This window comes from Schistocerca americana, chromosome 2, assembly GCF_021461395.2.
Source record: "Schistocerca americana isolate TAMUIC-IGC-003095 chromosome 2, iqSchAmer2.1, whole genome shotgun sequence".
Lineage (NCBI taxonomy): Eukaryota > Metazoa > Arthropoda > Insecta > Orthoptera > Acrididae > Schistocerca > Schistocerca americana.
The window spans coordinates 28467510-28481385 of NC_060120.1; the positions used below are offsets into that span (position 1 = coordinate 28467510).

A 13876-nucleotide genomic window follows, 5' to 3' on the forward strand; every position below is an offset into this window, starting at 1 on the left:
TACCAGTTGAGGCACGGGACCATAGAAATAAGTCGGAATTTCAAAAAGCAATTTAGGCATGTCGTCCCACGTTAAGACCATCGTGCAACAAGTGAGGTGCATTGTCCGAAGAGCGTACGTGTTCAGGGTTCCCAGAAGAGACAGTTCTGCTGCGGTACGGATAAACGGTGGATTACAGTGTGGGGGCAGCAGGAAATGTACTTCGGTGAAATTAAAAGCAAGGGTGGTAACATTAAGAGTGCAAAGGAGTTCCACTGTTAAATTCAGAGGAGAGAGTGGATAGGTGGAAAGAGTACATTGAAGGCCCCTATGAGGGTGAAGATTTGTCTGATGTGATAGAAGAAAGAACAGGAGTCAGTTTAGAAGAGATAGGGGATCCAGTACTAGAACCAGAATTTAAGAGAGCTTTGGAGGAATTAAGATTAAATAAGGCTAAAGAGACAGACAACATTCCATTAGAATTTCTGAAATTATTAGGTGAAGTTCCTACAAAACAACTATTCGTGTTGGTGTGTAGAATGTTTGAGTCTGGCGACATACCATCTGAGTTTTGGAAAAATGTCATCTCACAAAATTCCGAAGACTGCGACGGCTGACAAGTTCCACAATCAGCTTAACAACTCATGCATCCAAATTGCTCACAAGAATAATACACAGAAGAATGGAAAAGAAAATGGAGGAGGTGTTAGATGACAATCTCTTTGGTTTTAGAAAAGGCACCAGAGAGGCAATTCTGACGTTGCAGTTGACAATGGAGGACAGACTGCAGAAAAATCGAGATACATTCATTGGATTTGTCGATCTGGAAAAAGTGTTCGACAATGTGAAATACAGGGGTAAAAAATGGGGAGAAATGGGTAGTATACAAGAACCACGAGGAAATAATAAGAGTGGCGACCAACAATAAAGTGCTCGGATTAAAAAGGGTGTACGAGAGGCTATGTTTCACGGTGCTCCCAACAAAACGCCAGGCCCTGACGGACTCCCTTTTGAATTTTACAAAAGGTTTTCTGATTTTATGGGTACAGAAAACTCCTGAACCCCGATTGTCAAGTACCTCCTAAATTCACTGATGGCCTCGTGATTCCGGAGGAGGCTGTCGCGCACTTGATTTTCGACCATTGACAATGTTAAACACCGACTACAAACTGTTGACACGCATCCTCCGTGAGAGGCTGAAATCTATGGCAATGGCGGCCATTCACACTGACCAAACCTGCCTCGGAGGCAAAACTAATGCGTTTACGGCTTTGAGAACCTATAGAGACATGGAGACGCTGATGTAAACCCGCCGCCTCCACGGCGCTCTTGTTGCGCTGGATTTTGACCATGCTTTCGATCGCGTCGAACATTGTTTCCTGCGTGCAGTAATGGAACACATCGGTATCCCGGGCATGACGATATCTGTTGTGCTTCGCTTGATCCTTGGAGCGGTCACGAGGATTCTGGTGGAGGGCTATCGGTCCGCCGCCGTCTGTGACAACAGGTCCGTCAGACGGGGTTGTCCCCTTTCTGCCACGTTATTCGCCATTGCCCTCGAAGCAGCTCTTCACGGACTGCGGAGAGGCTTGGAAGGTCTTAGCCTCAACTCCGTGACCTTTCGAGGTGCCGCATACGCCGATGCTGTGATGTTCTTAGCAAGGACTGCTGACGAAATACTAATGGCCTTTCCCTGTCTCCAACAGTATGGGGTGGTGGCAGGCAGTGAGATCAATCTACGGAAATCACGCTACATGGAGGTGGGACGAGGCATGCCTGCAGGATAGGATGCATTCCCGATAAAGGTCCTAATGCTGAAATGTTTAGGGATATCGCTTCATCGGCAGATACAACGTACGGCAGCATTTACGTTTCGTAAGGTCTTACGACGAATCCGCATAGAGGCTCGCCTCAACAAATTTAGATCGTTGGACATTTTGCAACGCGCTTAGTACGTCAGTGTTAACATGGCTTCTCAACTTAACCATTCCGCCCTCATATTACCGATGAGAGACATGATGGCTTTTAGGATACAGGCAGTGTTTGGACACGGGGTGAACGCTGGTGCTGTTACTAAGATCCGTTTTGTTACTCTTACTCTGCCCTTCCACAAAGAAGGTGTTGGACTCACTCACGTTGCGTTGGCGGTGTACCTTCCCTCAATGCGGCGACTCTGGCTTTCACCATCAGGCAACCTCCCTGGCCTCCTGATACCACAGGTGGCCCCACACACGCTGTGCCCACTGGTACCTGTTGGACATTTATCGCCCTCGCTATCACGTATTAGGACGTTTCTTGTGGAACACAGCGATATGTTGGGGGTTATACCGGAGACACCGAATCCGACAGCCAAGGTTTATTATAATCTTCTCCAACGTTGGACTCCAGTTAACAATTTTGTACGACGCCACCCCACGGTCGACTGCACGCGACTTTGGCCAGCCATCCACGCGCCCTTCCTGTCCACATTAGTGCGGTCGTCGTGGTATGTGGTCAGTAACGAGAAATTTCCGACCCGACGAAGGCTACATGCCATTCACCTAACTCACGACCCCATGTGCCCCCCGTTGCGCGCCGGTAGTCACGGATGAACACAGACTGAACTGTGGCCCCGCATGCAAATGCTGGAGACTGATGCGCCAGATAATGGCTTTCCTGCTACGCCACCCCTATGTTTCAATTGTGCCCTGGATCTCTTTAATCCAGACGCCGTCTATTTTCCGATGACCCGCTTGAATGCGGTCAGTTGGGTACAAGGAAACGTTTTTGTTAACTATTTCGGATCGTCATTCATTGACCCACCTCCCAGTTGGTGTGTGCCGGGTGTGAGAAGAAGTTGACTTGCAGACGTGATGTCCTTAGTTGCCGTCGTTTGTAAGCAGAACATTATTCCGTTACATAACAATAACGTATCACTTGACAGTGGGATCGATTAAACTGCTTGCATATCTCTACTTATCTCACAGTGCACAGCAATAACTGGTCCTGTCAAGTTCATGCAGGGTGGGTTGCCGATGGAGTACACAAACGATGAATACGTCGATATGCTACTGGTACTGGGTGCATCAAATAGCCAAGCACTGCTCTTTCGTATGCTGCACGGTACCCTCAAAGGCACCATCCCGATAAAAACTTTTTTCGTCGCCTGGAGCAACGCCTTCGGGAAACCGGTAACCTGCATCCAGAAGCAATGAACAGATGCCATCCAAGGACTAGAAGTACTCCATAAAGAGAGGAAGTGATTGTTAAAATCGTTCAACGAACACCTCGGCAAATTACATGTGATACTGCAAAGTAATTCCAGATATCTCAAAGACTGGTTGCTGAAGCGTCAAACGATGACGAATTGCATCTATATAATTACACCTTAACACTAGCGGCCAGAAGACCGCATTCGAGTACAGTTTTCTGAATGGTTTTAGCACCAAGTGGAAGATAAGGAACATTTTGTAAATAACGTGATATGGGCTGATGAATCTAGCTTCACTCGTGAAGGTATTTTAAACATCTACAACAGGCATTATCGTTCGGAACACAGCCCACAAGTCACTTGTGAATGTGGTTTTCAGGCACCCTTTGGTCATAAACATGTGGGATGGAAGCGTGGGAGAAGTGCTTTTGGGCCCTTATCTATGCTGGACAAGTTGAACGCGCCCCTGCAACCGACATTTCTTTTCAGTACTCTGCCTGTCGCATTACGAAACGTTCCCTTAGATGTTTGGCGACAGCTATGGTTTCACTACGATAGTGCACCACCACACTTCGAAATGAATGTGCGCAACATTTAAATGAAGTGCTACCAGGGAAGCGGATTGGTCGTGAAGGCTTAATGTTATGGCCTCCCCGTTGCCCGGCGCAAATCCACCAGACTTTTATGTTCGGATGCTTAAAGGAACAAGTTTATATTTTACTCGACCGATGGACGTAACGATCTAAAATCTCACATGCATGCCGTTTCGGTAGTTGTGGATGCATGTGCGTTGCGTAGCGTCAAGTAGAGTATGATGCAGCGAGGCCAAAGTGTTTGCAAATGCAGCGTCTTCTCTAAAACGAACATCGCTCGTCCGTGTGTGTGCCGGCTCCGTGAAGATATGCCTGGACGTCAAACGTACAGAACGGAATTATTGCGCGTAGCATCATGTGCATTCTAGTGTAGCGTGCGTATTGGAGTTTTTGTACTACATTGGATAGCAACGGTGTTACTGTATCCATTGGCTTCATTTCTGTCACGAAACAAAGTGGTCATTTACGTCTATAAGTAGTTCATGTTATGTCTTAGAGGTAACAGGGCCGGCCGCTGTGGTAAACCGGTTCTATGCGCTTCAGTCCAGAACCGCGCTGTTGCTACGGTCGCAGGTTCGAATCCTGCTTCGAGCATGGGTGTGTGTGATGTCATTAGGTTAGTTAGGTTTACGTAGTTCTAAGTTTAAGGAACTGATGACCTGAGATGTTAAGTCTCACAGTTTTTTCAACATTTCGCGGCCCTGTCAGCAACTGTATGAATATTGATTTTAATTTTAAAAACCAACAGCCTCAGTTGCAGAGTTTACCTAGATTTACCTAGGTTTCAGTCGGGATAACCCAACCTTCTTCAGAATAAAAGTAACTACCGTTTGTCCATAGTGGACATCTTCAAGCTAAAACTACAAATCCAAGAACTATCGTCAGACTTTGAAAACTTATCTGAAACTGCCTTGACCCCAGTTCGCGACCGCGATGCGGCAGCCACGAGTGCTGTTCTTGAACTGACGGTAGCGCCATAGGCCGGCCTAGGCGGACACAATACCTTTCGCCAGCGCATAAACTGTGTGATGGGTACTTGTTGGGACAAAACGCAAACCTAACTCCTTACCTTGAATTTACTAGTAAAGTCAAATAAAAGAAAGGTACAGCTGAGGTTAAGGGCGTATATGTTATCCTGTGCAGAACGTACTTAGATCGTCTGTCTTAACTTTTATGAAATATTCGTTGGTCATAATATGAGGAAGACGTCACGTGCTTACAACGTATGGCCTGTCTAGGAAAATGTGCTTAAGCACAAAGTTTAATCACCTAAAAAGAGCTTAGGAGTGGGAAGGATAATATAAGACCAACATCGCCATTATTATGACTAGGTCTAAAAATTTTTTTGAGAATTAAATGTTAAGCGTTTGCTTAGCTATGGTTACAACGCATGAACATCCTATTGACTTAACACGCAAATGGTCATGAATGAACTTATGAACAAGTCTGCATTTAATCTGTAACATCTGGCAATACGGGCCAAATAAAATTGATGGTCATTATGGCTCAAATGGCTCTGAGCACTATGGGACTCAACTGCTGTGGTCATAAGTCCCCTAGAACTTAGAACTACTTAAACCTAACTAACCTAAGGACAGCACACAACACCCAGCCATCACGAGGCAGAGAAAATCCCTGACCCCGCCGGGAATCGAACCCGGGAACCCGGGCGTGGGAAGCGAGAATGCTACCGCACGACCACGAGATGCGGGCGATGGTCATTATTCACGATTAGTATATTTGACCTGAAATGGTCTAGAACCAAGTCAAAATAAACTAATGCACGTGCCTGATTGAGCTTCATGATGAAGTTACGGTTATGAGTCTTCGTGGAGGTGATCCGCATACATACTGTAAAAACTGTGTGTGGAACACTGCCGTCATGATTGGGACTTGGTGACCACTGCCACTGAACTTAGGGAATGACAACGGAATTATATTTAAAGCCAAAGTGTGACTTGGCGAACATCGGTCCGGTCAACACACTTAAAACTATTGACCGACAGAGGTCAATTACGCTCAAAGCTAAACTTTGCAGCTGAGGCTGTTGGTTTTTAAAATTAAAATTAATAAATCCCACAGTGCTTAGATCCATTTGAACCATTTGAAAGGTAACAGGAGCAGAAAAAACTACACAAGATACCGCATTGCTAACGTGATAACTGGATACATTTTTATGCTTTAACTGGAAAAAAAGTGTTCGGCACGAATTTGAACATCGGCGAGTCCGCATATCCGATTCCCAAGGTATTGCCTCGTTTCACTGATATAACGGGACAGCTCCGACATGGTGCAGATTTCATGTGACCTCTTCTTGGCCACGCAGCACAGAGTTGACAGAGACTCGTTTTTTAAACTGCATTTCTATTGAATCTATTGGTGGGACCACTTTTTACTAGATACACTTTTTTTAAATGGGGCGAGGAATCGCATGCCGACCGCGAAGTGCGGGATTTTTTCTGACACCGAGCTTCATGTAATATGGATGAAACACACCAGCTAACAATCACCAAGTTGCTCGATCTTGCTCGGAGATTGCTACCGCGTTTTCATCAACCAGCGTTGTTCCTCTCAGATTCACAGCCGCACACCTGTTCCTCTTTCGCACTGCGGTGTCGGCATCGGTTCGCTCCACTCTTGTCTGCTGCATATTTCGCGGGAACGCTAATGCGAGAGAGCGGATGGCTGTTCGAGGCCTTGCATTAAACATGCAATCTGCGGCTCACCGCCTGCACGCGCGTGACGAACAGACCGGGAACCCGGTTTGTTCCGCGGTCTGGTCCCGCGCGCAGGGGCCGTGTTTATTTGATAAGCTGGACGCGACAGCGTGTTGATAACGCCGCCGGAGCTAACTGCGCATCTGCAGGCGCTGGGGGGTACAGTGGATCAGCAAACAGGCCACAGTTACACCCCGGCTGCACGTCACGGTTTCTGAGATATTTCGTCATGCAGTGTCTGAATATGAAACCAGCACAGAGGAAACTCTAAGACGAACTGCGGGGTAGAATGCGGTGCCTGTACGAACAGAACATTAATTAAGAAAGAATAATAGGGCATCGCAGCGAAAAGTGAGGTTCAAGCTAACCTAGAAGTGAAAAACACCTAACGCAAGTTCTGAATTAACGAAGCAGGTGTACGAAATACGATTGGTCGTTATAAATTCGATAGGCTTATGGCTCAGCTACGAGGGCAGTTCTAAAAGTTAGTTACACATTATTATGGCATGCCAAATAACTTTTACTGCATGCAAAGTTTTGTACGTGGCTGCACGTTCAGAGACCGTGAATAGTTACAATTGTAAGAAAACAGCCCTCGATCAGTATTTTTAATGAATTAACTGGGTTTCAACACCACTGGGAGTGTCTTCCTAAGAATTTAAATAAAAGGTCGTCTGTGACAATTTTATAGACCATTCTCTGATTTAAATTCTGAGGAAGACACTCCTAGTAGTGATGAAACCCGGTTAATCCGTTAGAAAAAGCGACCGAGGGCTGTTTTCTTTCATTTGTTTTACTGCATGGCCCAATGCACTTAGAAATGTCGCAGATACATGACAGTATTGTACAACATGCTCGTCGACTTCCTGCGAACTGTCGGAATATTGTACCAATTCTTCAGTCCTCGAATACGGAAGTCCTCTCCTAGATCAGGAAATCATTCGAGTACCGCTTCGTGAACGTCCTCATAGTTGCAAATTCTCTTTCAGCCCACATGTTCTTCCAGCATACGAAACGACTGAAACAACACGCTGCAAGATATGCACTGTATAGTTGATGCTTCCAAATCTCCCATCAAAAATGCTGAAGCAAATCTTGTAAGTGCCTTGTAGGATGTTGCATTGGCGTGCAGGAGAACAATGCCTTTGTATAATTTTCCACACCTGTTGTTCTTTAGTTCAAATGACTCTGAGCACTATGGGACTTAACATCTGAGGTCATCAGTCTCCTAGAACTTAGAACTACTTAAACCTAACTAACCTAAGGAAATCACACACATCCATGCCCGAGGCATGATTCTAAAGTGCGACCGTAACGGTCTCGCAGTTCCAGACTGAAGCGCCTAGAACCTCTCGGCCACATCGGCCGGCTTGTTGTTCTTTGCAGCGTTGCACAGCGAAGACATTGTTGCACAGTACGAATCGGTATTAATGGTTGTGCCATAGATCGAAGAAGACGGTACAACGACCTTCCCTGCGGAAGACGCAAATTTGCATTTCTTCTACTGAGGCGAGGCGGTATATCTCTATTCCGTAGATGCTCTCTTTACTTCAGATGTGAAATGATCAGCTCATGTCTCATCATCTACAATGTTGTGAGTTCGGCAATCATTGAAATCCACGGAGTAACGTTCAAAGACCTCCAGAGACGTCATAAAACTGTACCTTGTGTTCAGATAATAGTGATCGTGGAACACAGCGTGAGAGCCTGCAATTGCTGTGTATCAGCTCCTCGATTGCCATGTTTTTGTTATTTGTGGTCGATGTTGATGGTATTCCTTCTAGAGCAGCATCGCTCACACCTGTATAGCCTTGGTAAAACTATTGGCACCATTTCACGACAGCTGGATGCGACATTGTGTTTGGTCCATACAGTACCCTCAGCAATCGTACTGTCACTTGTACTTGGTGAACGCCGTGCCATTTCACTCGCACACTACGATGCACCTGTTGAACGTACCGCAGAAAAACCCGAAACATGTGCTCTGTTCTGACAATGGCCCACTGTTGTTGCACAATCTTTGTAGCGTGGGACAACATGTGTGACTTAGTTTCTGAAGTCCCTATTCACGATAAAATCTCTTCTAACAGTCCTTGGGGAACGTCTTTTATTCAACTTAACGCTCATATACTGACATACACTGATCGCCCAAGACATAACCACCACCTACCTACACACATCAAAAAAAAGTTTTGCATCACCCTGGTTCCCAGAACTCCTGAAAATAGGCGCTGACTGTGGATATTGTAACACTCAGAGCTGAAATATTAAAAGTTTTGGCTGGTTTCGTTGTCTATGGGCTGGGATACGTAGTTGCCGCATTACAAGCCAAATACTGCTGAGTCCACGGTATACAATAAACATATACGCATGAATCGAATGGTCGAAGGTTCCTATCACTCGGCAATTGCGAATTTTGAATGTAACGTAGAAATTTATAAATGAAAGATTGCAATTAAATAAAATCTGCAGGTACTATTTTTAACGACTTTAAATGATGAGTACAACAGCAGAAGTACCTTTACGAAGGCCGTTTATTACTGCAGACACTTATTGGTGTCGATGGTTCAGCAATTAAATAAAATATAAGTTGAATTAACAGGGAAACAATAGATTCCTACTTCACGTAACTAGTTATGAACGCCGGCCGCTGTGACCGAGCGGTTTTTGGCGCTACAGTCTGGAAATGCGCAACCGCTACGGTCGCAGGTTCGAATCCTGCCTAGGGCATGGATGTGTGTGATGTCTTTAGGTTAGTCCTTCGGTTAGTAGTTCTAAGTTCTAGGGGACTGATGACCTCAGATGTTAAGTGCCGTAGTGCTCAGAGCCATTTGAACCATTTTTTTTAGTTATGAACAACAACATAGCTCGGGAGACATTCACTTCTAAACGCATACTATGTCTTCACTGCGGAAGTCTCACAAGTGCACAAGTCGGCACTACGAAATATTTCCATCTCCTGCCACCAAGTGCAAAGTGCTCCACTCTCCAAGTCTTTCCCACAACTACGCGCAAACTGCTCCACTCTCTAAGTAGTTCCTGCGAGAGCCCTTTGCGCCTTCTCCTCCAGCACTCCTCCCCCACTTCTATCCAGTCTCCCCATTAACAAACGCTGTGATTGGCTAGAGCGCTCACGCCATTTCTTCAAGCTAACGCACACTCACAAACAAATTGAAACACATACAAAATACTGGATTTACATTTATATAACTTGAAATTAAATAAATATTCCTATGGCTGGACCATAAACACGCTCTAACACACATTACTAAATAAATAAACAAATCTAATAAACATATGTCAAAGGAATAGAAACAAAAGGTAGGCCAGTAGCCTAATGTCTTTGTGCTTTCTAAAACCAATTTCTTCATGAACAGTATATATCGGATATAAACAAAGACGTAGACGAATAATTATATTTATAAGCATACTGCTACCGTTCTTTGGTGTAAATGTGGAGTACTTATGGCCTGACGCAATCAATAGTAATCGGCCACTTTGACCTCCAGTAACTCAAGTACTATTCAAGTTACATGCCTGTAGTTCATACCAATTTAGGTTTACACTATTAGCTCTCTAAAGGCACGTCGATCGACAAAATCGGATTAACCATTTAGCTTTTGGAAATCCGTTGCCGGGTGTTACTTGTATAATTTACAATCAGATACTATACTTTAAACTAAGAAAGATATTGAAAATATGATTACACCATCAGAATCGTCGTGCAAATAATATTAATGTACATGTTTCTTTTTGAGGTATCATGATACGGAACAGTTCAAGTTCCTGGGCGTTCGGATAGATAGTAACCTGTTGTGGAAAGCCCATGTCCAGGATCTTGTTCAGAAGCTAAATGCTGCTTTATTTGCCATTAGAACAGTATCTGAAATAAGTGACACTTCAACACGAAAAGTAGTCTACTTCGCATATTTTCATACGCTTATGTCGTATGGTATTATTTTTTGGGGTAATTCTTCTGATTTTTGGCTCAAAAACGGGATGTTCGAGCTATATGTGGTGTAAGTTCGAGAACCTCTTGTCGACCCCTGTTCAGTAGTCTGGGAATTCTGACATTGCCCTCACAGTATATATTTTCTTTAATGTCGTTTGTTGTTAGCAACATTGGCCTATTTCCAAGAGTTAGCAGCTTTCACTCAGTTAATACTAGGCAGAAATCAAATCTGCATGTAGAATGCACTTCCTTGACTCTTATGCAGAAAGGAGTGCAGTATTCTGCTGCATCCATTTTCAATAAGCTACCACAAGAACTCAAAAATCTTAGCAGTAGCCCAAACTCTTTTAAGTCTAAACTGAAGAGTTTCCTCATGGCTCACTCCTTCTATTCTGTCGAGGAGCTCCTGGAAGAGCTAAAAAAATTAAGCAAATTCCAGTGTTACATTGTTGATTTTCTTCATTTAAACTTACGACTTGTCACCTGAATATGTTTTTTTATATTTCATTTTATCTGTTTCTAATATCGTGTTATAATTTCATGTATTGACTCGTTCCATGACCATGGAGACTTCTCCTTAATTTGGTCCCACGAAACAATAAATAAATAAATAACTATTACTTTCTATACAAACTGTGAAATGTCTACCAGTAAGATTTCACAATGTCCGCCATCTTTGCCGCTCCCAGCATACAAGTCTCCATCATCGACGCAAAGCACAGTCCTCGTCACAGCGTCAACATGGAATTTCCAGCGACGCGGTCGGCCTGGACCACGCGCTGCGGCTGCCCGCCATACCTGTGATGAGTTTAATGAGACTATTGGCGCTGTCTTTCTCATTATACATTCAGTATCTCCTATGAATTCTGTATGGTATGTTTCTCACACACAGATGAGCAATGTCAGAAAGAGGCGCACAGTTGTTTCGTAGGCCTGAGAATAAACCAAAAGAAAGTAAAACGACCAGTTTTTAAACTAAACAGGCATATACGAACTAAGCTTCGGTTATGTCCTAAGTTTCCAGTGAGTATCGATAATTTACTTTTAGTCTGGAAACATTCAAATGTGAGGGTTTCTCTGTGAATAGTTGAGAGACGCATGTTCCAATTTACTGTGAGAAAGAAGGAAGACAATCAAATGGATGTGAAGGAAGACTGGAGAGGGAAAAATAACTGGGACTGTGCGGTAAGCTATAAAAGATATCAGCTAGACATTTTTCAAACAACTTACGGGAATTCAGCCAGATAATGTTTAGAACGACCGCCGATATTTCGGTGGGAGTAAGCCCCGCAATTTTCACGGCACAAACTGCAACGGACAGGCGATGTACAGGCAAACTTAAAACCTCGGTAATTCAGGAGAGATAACACACACACACACACACACTGAACACTAGTGCCACCGTAGATGACCAGAGTCAGAGGTATCGATAGTGAAAGACTTTGATCCTCTTTGGTGGCACAAGTCTTCAGCATATGTGTGTGTTATCTTTCCCGAATTACTCCAAGACCCGAGGTTCCAAATAGTTCATTGCTACACAGCAACAGAACAATTGTAAATTGGCACGGACGGGACTTGCGATATTACATCCATTAGAAAAACATGTGTCAATTCCTAAGGGACCAAACTGCTGAGGTCATCGGTCCCTAGACTCACACGCTACTTAAACTAACGTATGCTAAAAACAACACACACACCCATGGCTGAGGGAGGACTCGAACCACCGGCGGGAGAGGCCACGCAATCCGTGACATGGCGCCTCAAATCGGGCGACCACTCCACGTGGCACATCCATTAGAAAAGATAAGCAAAAATTTATAAGCAGTTTCATTACTAGAGGTTGATCTGCTACGGAAACAAAATACGCAGCAGCAGATTCACCTGTACCTGTGATCGTTTTGTTTCTTTTCTTCATTTATAGCTCAGAGCAATTTGCAGCACCAAGTGTTGTGGACTGGCAAGACAGCCAATCCACAGTGACGGGTAACCGAATGGCACGCGCTTAAACTCACGCAGGCTGGCGTGAGGTCTGAAACAGGATACGTAATGAATTCTATAAAGAAAAGTACGTAGCTGCTGGAATACTTAACTTTAATCCACAATTGGTGAACATTGGTCTTGTTACTGTACATGCTTCATTAGATACATAGCAAAGGATAATCGGCGCCTTGCTAGGTCGTAGCAATTGACTTAGCTGAAGGCTATGCTAACTATCGTCTCGGCAAATGAGAGCGTAATTCTCAGTGAACCATGGCTAGCAACGTGGGCTGTACAACTGGGTCGAGTGCCAGGACGTCTCTCTAGACCTGCCGTGTGGCGGCGCTCGGTCTGCAATCACTGACAGTGGCGACACGCGGGTCCGACGTATACTAGCGGACCGCGGCCGATTTAAAAGGCTACCACCTAGCAAGTGTGGTGTCTGGCGGTGACACCACACCAAGAATTCCAGATTTTCCAAGGAATGCGATATGTATAGCATTAAAAAGATGAAACAACTGCAGCTGTCGTTCTGATATTATTTTATTATATTGGAACCAGTTTCGGTCTTCAGTCATGTATGCATAAACAGTAATGATAGCATCATCCATTTTCCAACTATGAAAATAGAGAGACGGATTAAAAACAATAAAAATGAAGGATAATACTATATAAGTGAGTTTACACTAATCATTTGACAAAGACCTACAGAAACATACCTAAAATAGATTTGTACATAGTATACAGTATACCATGACAATTTCTACTGTATACTTTGTACAAAGGAACTATTTACTAATAAAATCATTAATTACATATTCTGTGATTAAAAATTGGTCAGTTAGATGACACACAAGACTTCAAAGTTCTGAAGCAACCTACCAAACTAGAAAAGTGGTTGTAGAAAATATGGATAGGTCAAATATATCTTTTCTGTTTTAAGATTGTTGACCGCTCTGTCTGCATAGGACCAGTGGATTACGTACATATTATTACATATAGTACAATTTACATCTAATTCTTCGGTACAACGTTGGCTACATGTGAAGATTTTTTCACCTTTGGTGTAACTGATACCTTATTATATGACTTACAGCTAGTATATTTTCTATTACTAGTTTCTGACATTTACAATAGTTAGATAGTAATTCTCGTTTGATATTTCGTTTATGGAAGTACCTGATATATGGACGCATTCACACATTAATGTTGTTCACTATGAGTGGTAGCCTCTGGAAGTTTTTCATATATTTTGGAAATGTTACGACTTAGGTTATTTTCTATATTTGGTATTATGACACGTTTTTAGGGATTGGACATAAGCATGCCCCACTAGACTTTGTATCTCAACATTTTATAGCTTTGACATGACATATAAATATATTTATGTTGTTATTTTGATACCATTAGCTATACTGACTCTTAGATTTTGTTGATGCTGTCATCTTGCAAGGACCACTTGCAGATG

The 13876-nt window shown here is 43.6% G+C and overlaps 1 protein-coding gene across 1 annotated transcript in view; it reads left to right on the forward strand.

The window, feature by feature from the left end:
* Positions 1 to 13876, forward strand: part of LOC124589501 — a 151348-nt gene that overhangs the window by 57397 nt on the left and 80075 nt on the right. The window lies entirely within an intron of this gene.